Below are 8,086 nucleotides of genomic sequence, written 5' to 3'. Positions count from 1 at the left end.
TGATTTTAGCTAAGCAGACTTGAATGACTGTATCTTATACTAAGCAATAATGGTATGTCGCAATGCTGAAATATTAAGCTTTTTGTCAGATTTCCTTTTATAGCATTTTGTCTGGGGGCTGAGATATTACAGAATATCCCTAAGGTAAAACTTGCCATATATTTACCTTCTAATTATTATAACACTGCATATAACCTTATCTTCAAATTCTAAGACACACATCTTTTTAGAATTGAGTAACATTTACTATCAAATCATGTTATAAAAATCTTTAGGGGTGCCTGGGTGGCTCAGTCATTAAGCGTCTGTCTGCCTTCGGCTCAGATCATGATCCCAGGGTCCTGAGATCGAGCCCTGCATTGGGCTCCCCGCTCTGCGGGAAGCCTGCTTCTCCCTCTCCCACTCCCCCTGCTTGTGTTCCTTCTCTTGCTATCTCTCTCTGTCAAATAAATAAATGAAATCTTTAAAAAAAATCTTTTAAAAAAATAGACACTTCATCTATAAGATGGTTATAATAATAGATAACATTACTCCCTAAATTAATAAAAATGGGTAAAATTTAGGAGCAACATTTTAAAAACCTAACAATTGAGGAATATTAAAAGCTGAAATAAAGTGTATCTATCATTTTAATGTCCCAAATTATTGTCTCTTCAAGAAGGCTTGAATATATTGATGAAAAAAATGTTCAATTTGGCTATAGGGAACACACTGCATTCAAGTAAACACTCTCTTTTAATGGCTGAAAATGATATTATCTTAAGTCCCTAAAGGATGCCAAATTAACATATTATCCGTACCAGGTATGCAATTGTTCTTAGGTACAGCCAATTTTGATTTCTGCCTTTTAGCAAGAATACATCACAGGCCTGAAGTAAAACCTTCTTCAGGGTAAAGTACATTTCTGGAATATTTAAGTCTGGTGGGAGAGGTAAGGAAATGGTTAGTATCTAATCAATAACTGCACACCCAAAAAGACGGATCTCAGTTTTGACCAAGCCCTTATTAAAGAAAAAAACCCCACATACATGTAGGAATAATAACAAGCTAGAAACATGTGAACACAACTGAAAAGATTTCCCAGAGGGTCTGGCCCTGGTACCAGGATCACAGGGGCCACTCTGGAGGGCATAGGGCGCCTAAAGCCAGGGCACAAGGTCCCATTTCTCCTGAACTTAGGCAAGTCCTGTGTTTTCCCTGAAGATCCGGGCCCATCTCTCAGTTTTCTCCTCTGAGGATTCTATATCCTAAGTTTTCTCTGTAATGTTAGAAGTTGGCCTGGATTTCCAACATTTCAACATTCCTAATTAAAGGAAGATTGTCTTTATCGGGCTGGCAGATGGTGCTGCAGCAGAGTCTGCTCAAACGGAAACATGTTTGCAAGGCCTTCCCTGTTGGAGATTTACCAGGAGAAGCAAATGTACTGGGCGCACCTTCCATGGCAAGTAATGAGGTGACTGGACAGATCCTCAAAGAAATAGAGATAGACACAGACACAGAGAGAGAGATAGGGAGAGAGAGACAGGGAGGGGGGCTAGAGATAGAGAGAGGGAGATGGGATAGGACAACTTCGAGATCTTTCCAACACGACACCCTGCTCTAGTGTGCTAAGGGCCAGTAAAGGTTAGCGGCTAAGAGCAGAGCCCCAAGTCCCACACACTTCCTCTTGAAACTCTGTTCTGTCACTTACAGAAGAGCAAGGTTTTTAACTTCTCCGCCATTCAGTTTCCTGATACATAAAATGGGGACAGCACAATTCTCCCAGAGGGATCTTATCAGGACCCCATGAGGTAATGAATTTAAGGAGATTATTTTGCAACTGACATTGACACAGTGTCCGGTCTCAATAAATAATTTTATATTATTAAATGTAAGTTAATTACGTTTATAAATATACAAGATATTGGAGATAGAAATTACATTATTTTTACAGAGTGCTCGCCTCAATACTACTGATTTTGATGAACTCATGTCGCTCCTGACACATGAACACTGCATCGACTGGCTTCTGTTTGGAGTGCAACCTTAATTTTGGGTCTAGTAACAGCTAAAGGTTTTGCTTTCGAGGAAATCTACTCTGAGTTTTAAATGTCAATGTCAAGCTTAAGTTTTCTGACAGTTGGCTTTCTTTCTGGTTTTACCACACTTCTATAGGCCAAGTGAACATTCTAGGAAAAAATAAATGATAAAATGTTGAGGCTACAGACCGGCTCTTGGCCCAAGGTTGGGATGATGGTGTTCTTCTCCCTCATCCCTACTCCTGATACCCTTTTTGCATCTCTTCTTGGAATCCAAGTCAGGTTCTTAACAATCAAGTTGTCCCAGAACCATCAGCTATGGTATTGACTGACAGCAATCTTTGCTTCTCAACAGAGCCCAGCTGAACAGCCACAGACTTCAGAGGCAACACAGTCTCTTCAACTGCAACATTTTAGCAAGTGTGTGGGGAGGGAGCCTTCCGGGAGCTGCCCTCTCAGACTCCTCAATTAAACTCCTGTAGTCACCTACCTGGCAATACTGGGGCAAATGGAAAATCTGTAGGGGGTGGACCTGAAGAGTCTCAGAAGCAACTAAAAATATAAAAGGAACTGCGGACGAAAGTTCTCTTCTTTCCTCTCCCTCCAACTCTTCTACAAATGGAAGAAAAGTAACTGAATTCATTTCTCAGGAAAGACATTACTAGTGGCAAGTATTGGCAGGATATGGAAAAAGTAGAAACTCTCATCTAGGGGGTGGGGGGGGTGGGGGGGATTGGTAGAGGTGTCCAGTGCATCACTTCGGAAAAGGGCAGTTCCTACTAGGGGTAAGTTACATGTTAATTACACATACTCTTTGACTCAGCAATTCCTCTCTAACAGTAAGGCATACAAATGCCCACCAAAACCACCTACAAATATTCCCTTTACGTATAATAGATAAAAACTGAAAGTAACTCAAATGTCCATCAACAGTAGAATGGCTAAGTAAATTTTGATATTCATACAATGAAATACTGCATGCCAAAAAATTAAAGAAAATTGCTACACACAACACAAAAGATGAATTTCATGAACATAATGTTGAATGAAAGAAGTCAGATACCAAAAGGTACACACCGTATGTTCCCTCTTACCTAAAATTCAAAACAAGGCAAAATGAATTTATGGTGTTGGAAGTCAGAACAGTGGCTGCTCTTGGTAGGATAGTAACCGGAAAGGACCCAAGGTGGAAGAGGGCTTGGAAACGTTTTGTTTCTTGATATGGATATCTGGTTATGCAGGGGTAACCCCTCTGTGAAAATGCACTGATTGTAAACTTATGATCTGTGCCCTTTGTGTGCATCTATATTATATTTCAATAAAGTTTATACAATAAAACAAAATAGCCTCTGTTCAAAGACTAAAAATGTGGCCTACAGTTTGGAGAGAGGCTTTGCTAGTTAAGCCAGTTCTCTGAGAAGGAACATTAGAAACAAGATCAGCACACCCGAGTTTCACTTAAAACATTTGAACAAATCATCGGTTCTCTCTTGGTCTCATTGTTCTCTTCTAAAAGAGGAAGGGTGTCACTAGAGGTCCCTAAAATTTCTCATGGCTCTATCGTGGGCATACTGACCTCAGAACGAGCACACTTAATCACCAAACTTGTTGCCTGCCTCAAGCGGACCACAGGCAGATGGTAGTCTCTAATGTTCTCCCAAAGGTGAAGGCCACTTCCTCCTCAGATAGATTCTTGGGCAGTCTGATAGAAAACTACATTAGAATAGATTTCTAGAAAAAGATTTTTTTTTCTCTCGTAGCCTGTATCCTATCAATGCTGGGTCTCATTAAGCAATAATCCCTCAAAGAGAATTCATCCTTAATCCTAATAGAAGTGAGAAGGGTTAAAGCAATAATTACACTTGAGGTAACCAACCTAAAGACCTTAAGTAAGCTGTTTGGGTGGAGAGGGGGTATGTTCTTGAAGCTGCCAAATACAGCATTGGATTTTTGATTACCTATTGCATTTGACCTCCTAACAAACTGGGATTATCAACATCCCCTTGCCAACTAGATTCTAATGAGGAGGTCTGAACTGAAATTAAATGCAGAGAGTTTAAATGAGGCCTTATTATGCTAACCATGTCCTTCAGCTGGGCCAAATCTTCCCTAAATTGGGATCTTTGCTTTGAGATGGCTTTTCCCATGCCCCACACGGGGAGGGGGAGAGGCCCATTTCATCAGCCCTCCCTCCTCTGACCCCTCTCTTCTTACCTTGGGACAATCTAGAAAAGTTATTAGGATGGAAAATGTTTTGCTGAAAAAAAATTTTTTTTTTTTTTTGCGTATAATTTCCGAGAAATTTCCAAAATAGCAAGGGGATGCTGACTTCCCACTAGCACTCAACAGAGTGTAGCAAATCAAACAATTTTCCAAAGGCATTTTCCTACCACTCATCTGACCACATTTCCCACCCCACAGAGAAGTACTGTGGCTGCAAGCAGAATTAGATTTGAAATTCTCGGATTGAAATAGGTATATTTTCAAATGTTGGAGGGAGAAAGGAGCAGAGAAAAACTCCAGTCCGGATTTTTGAGTGGAGCGGGGTGGGGGTGGGGGGGAGGATAGGAAATGACAAAGGATAGCAGTGTAATCAGGAAAGAAACAAAGTCACTTACTTTCTCTAACTGAGCAGAGGTGGGGTGAGGCCATCAGCACCCTGAGGAGCGGGGAGAGTGACTTCTTGAGCAACACAGAGGATGGTTTCAGATTCTACTCTCAGTGATCTGCGGGTCTTGTCTAATCAGGGAAACTTTATTTTTCACCATTCCTTGCTGAGCTGTGACACATGAAAATAATTACTGAGGTTAGGGATGGAAAATATTTATTAGGTCAGCTCGACCATCCTTCCCACTATGTAGGCCGGCTCCCCGCTGGGCCGGGAAGACATAGCTATGACAACAACCGGGCCTGGCCCTGTCTCCCAGCACCTGAAAAGCAGGTTATTAGTTCCTTCCTGATCGTTGCTGGGTTTGTGAATGCCAAGGAGGAGAAAAAAGAAGACAGAAAGATCTAATCCAGCAACAGGAAGTCCTGTCTCCCAGCCACTGACCAATTATTAAAATGGGAAGTTGTCCGATTTGGTTTCAGAAGGTTGAACTCTAGCCCTTCCTTGACGTCTCCCTTACTGTTTGTTTGTTCTGACAGATGCACGAGGCGGCATTTAAGGTCAGGAAGGTTTTTCTGATGGGTCGTGTCCTGGGCTCATCGCTTTTCCTTGGATGAGGCCTGGCCCCTCAGAGCTGGTGCTCAGCAGATTCTTTTGGAGGGGCCTGCATGCCCCGCTGGTTGTTACTCAGCCAAGGAGGAGAGAGCTGGTCCCCTCTCGGCTGGCTGAGTCAAGGCTCTCCCCCGAGCCTTCTTCCTTTCTGCTGTTTTTCTTCTGCATGATTTCCAGCTTGCTAACATTGAACCTGTCCTGAGGAGACCAGGGAAGCACTTAGCAGTCCAAAGATGGTCTCTTCAGAGCCATAGAGACACAGCCGCCCCCTGCGCTGGGCCTCCCGAATAAACGGCTCTCCTCAACCCCCCACTAGCTCCAGTCTGTGCGCCCTTGTTTCATGCAGAAATCTCGGGCTGGTTCTCTACAGGACTCAGTGCACAGAGGCACTTAATATGTGTAAAATAGTGTTCTCTGCCGTCCCCATCCCTCCCCATGTGACCAGGGGGTGTAGGGCTGAGGGGGCTTCCGTCTCCTCAGAGTTACCCCCACACACCGAGGAGGAGCTCAAGGGCCGCACACAGCATTGGTCTCAGAAAACAGCCTAAAAGAATTGATTCAAATTCCTATCCAAGCCCCATGACATGTAAGGGGAAAATGGAACAAAACTTGCTATAAAATTAAGGAAGTGACTGAGGAAAAGGTTATAATGACTGAAGATATTCACACTGAGTGCTAGGGTTGCTTGCACAGGTGGTGTAGGGCAGGAATAAGCATCCAGGGAGAGACAAATGATCCATACAGTCTGCTTGTCCATGTACAAGCAGGGCCTATACGGGATGTTTTGAAGGTAACCGAAAACCGTCCACAATTCTCCCGGGCAAATGCACAGGTCTGTGTGGAGAGGGAGATCTTTTACTGGCCCTCGATAGGGCCCTCATATTACCGCAAGCTGTTTCCATCCTTCAGGGCAGGCGCGGTGATGACAGAGCCCTCAGCTCTGCACTGAGATGCTGTGTCTAGTCATGAGTGCGGTTTTCCATACAGATCCCCTCACAGAACTTTGAGTACGCTGAATTTTAATGAGGTCGAGTCTCTGGCCTTCTCACTCCCTCATCCACATCCGGGGCTGGTGTGCAGTACACCCCAAAGCCTTACAGTCCTTCCCACGCTTCCGCAGGGAACACGCTGCCCCGGGGAGGAGTGTTCTCCTAATGGGGAACTGAGGCACTGCTCATTAAGGCTGTGTCAGTCAATCTTTTACTCAATAACTGACCAAGTTAATTTTAAAAAGTGACGGGAGGTCACCTCAACCATTTAAAAAATCCAGCTTATTATTTTTTCTACATGAATTAGTCAACCGTAGGCCATGGAGGCTTCTCTCCTGAACATTGACTAGCAGGTATTATGATCGTAAAGGTACCTGGGAAAAACATAAATATGAACCAGATGTCATAAGTGATCAGATATGTGTAACTCAAGATAACAGTTTTAAAGCAAGAGTTTCTCAGATTTCAAAAAGGAGACCAATTTTAACTGTATTTCAAGACTCTTCTACTCTATGTCAAAGCTGAATTATCTCTCTTTTGGTTTTTACTTTAATATCTTTTTTTTTTTTTCACTGTTCCATACGCACTGAGGGGACTATGGTAGGGGACTTGCTAGCCTCATGTCAATAGATTTTTCTAATTCATTTTCATATCCATAAGCACTTCAATTTTCTTCACTATTCTACTGCAAAAAAAAAAAAATCACGCTTTTCACTTCTTCTTTTTGGAAAATAAATGAACCAAAATGTAATATGATATTTAAGTGAACAGCGCAACGAACATTAAATGGTCCGCGTGGCGTTACATTATGTTTTCTGTTTTGTTCTATGCATCTTTCTAATACAGGCAAAAGCTGGTGTTCATGTAAATTGCTCTGGTTTTATAGAACAGGATGCTGCATTCTTTTTGAGACTCAGGGCTCTGGTGCAGTAATAGAAAAAAAAAGACAGCAACAAAATAATGGGCACTGGCAATCAAACTATCATTATAGGTACATTATGTGCGGGGTGCTAAATTGGTAGAAGGCCTTTATTTTTAATTTCTGCTCATCTGTTCACCATTATTAAGCGAGCTTAGACACCAGAGGAGATTTAAGAGTGACAGAGGGTAATTATACACTTTAGGAAAAGATATTTTTCATCATAGGGTTAGAACCACACCAAGAAAAAAGCCCCTTCGGGATTTTATACAGAGCCTCAATGTACATATTTGTTTGGACAGGTACATATTTTTTATTTTATATTCCAGTTTGCATTTCACATAATGCTATTCCTATTATATTTTTATAGTCTGGCTGTATATAATTTCATAGTTGTTTTTAAGGGCATCATTTTAATAAATGATTATTCATTTTGTACTCTGTACTTAAAAATAATTCACAATTCAGTTAATGAATTTTCCATTTTCCAATTATGGTTAGTGTCATTGGGATGAAAATGTGAGCATTTTAAACATAATTGGAGACTTTGGTTAATTGGAATGATTGAGGGCACAAAGTCATAGAAACTACACAAATTTTGGCAGTTTTATTGGCATATAACTGACATACAATAAATTGCATATATTTAAATTGCACACTTTTGTAACTTTTGATACCTATGTGATATATATATATACACACATGATATATATATGTATGTATAAACACAATCTAGTGAAACCATCACCACAATTAAAATAAAGATAGTCAACATAGTCATAACTCCCCCCAAATTTTCTTGTGCCCCTTTCTTTGTAACCCCTCCCTTACACTCCTCCCTACCCTCTGCCCTAGGTAACAATTTATCAGCATCACTATAGTTTAGTTTCCTTTTTCTATAGTTATACTTAAATGGAATTATATAGTAATATGCTCTTTT

This window comes from Phoca vitulina, unplaced genomic scaffold, assembly GCF_004348235.1.
Source record: "Phoca vitulina isolate PV1807 unplaced genomic scaffold, GSC_HSeal_1.0 scaffold1, whole genome shotgun sequence".
Lineage (NCBI taxonomy): Eukaryota > Metazoa > Chordata > Mammalia > Carnivora > Phocidae > Phoca > Phoca vitulina.
This window is presented reverse-complemented; position numbering follows the sequence as displayed.